This window comes from Mus pahari, chromosome 5, assembly GCF_900095145.1.
Source record: "Mus pahari chromosome 5, PAHARI_EIJ_v1.1, whole genome shotgun sequence".
Taxonomy (NCBI): Eukaryota; Metazoa; Chordata; class Mammalia; order Rodentia; family Muridae; genus Mus; species Mus pahari.
The window spans coordinates 131,850,259-131,851,227 of record NC_034594.1 but is presented as its reverse complement, the minus strand read 5'-3'; positions in this window follow the sequence as shown (position 1 = coordinate 131,851,227).

The window sequence follows — 969 nt, the reverse complement described above, 5'->3', positions numbered from 1 at the left end:
GGATATCTGCTTAGCAGTGTCCACGTGCTTAAATTGAGAGCTTCTCTGGGGACTTGCTTTGAGGCTCTATTCCATGCTCCACAAGGAAATGGGGTGCACGTGGGATGGGGTGCACAGGACACAACATTTTAAAAGCAGTTAAGTCAGCTATCAACTGGAAGAAAGGAGTTCAGAGAGACAAGGAGACCCAGGGTGAAGGAAGGACCCTGATGTTACTCCAGAGCATGCGGGCTGTAGGAGTTAGACAGGAGCAGCAGAGGCAGTGATTTTAAAAGTGTAAGTGATTTTTCTTATTCCTTGAAAGAAGGGCTCAATGCATATTTATACCTGTTTCATACTACCTGTGGGCAAGCATGCCTGCATTCTCTGCATGTGTCCATGTGTTTGTCCAGGGTGTTCTGTATGCATGCATGCTCCTGTAAGGGATGGGAAGTCTTTAAGAAGGCTGGTGTCTAACACCAAGGCAAACAATGCAGAGGTTAAACTCAGTGTTTCCTCCCCACATCTTTCCCATTCATTTCAGATCAGTCAAAGAATAGCTGCCTTGGGTTAGCTGTTCACTTGTGTAAATGACTTATTTTGAGCACCTTGTTTGTTTATTTGTTCACTCGGCATATGGTGACTTTTACTAACTTTAGACTGAGAAACTTCTAAGAGAAAAAGGATGTCTATATGATAGGAGCACTCGGTGTTTCCAGTTAGTGCTTCTCGTGGCAAGGTAATTGATTTCTCCTTTCCTTCAGTGTCCAAGAGGAAGTGGATTTATTATTGTCCTTTTACATCTGAAATGATAGAGTAAAATAAAAATAAAATATAGGAGGCTTGTGATAAATCAAAAGGAAGAGATGTGAATGGTCTCCAAAAGGTTAGCGAGTGTTTATTGACCAGGTCCATTCAAAGTGTGTGTGTATGTGTGTGTGTGTGTGTGTGTGTGTGTGTGTGTGTGTGAGAGAGAGAGAGAGAGAGAGA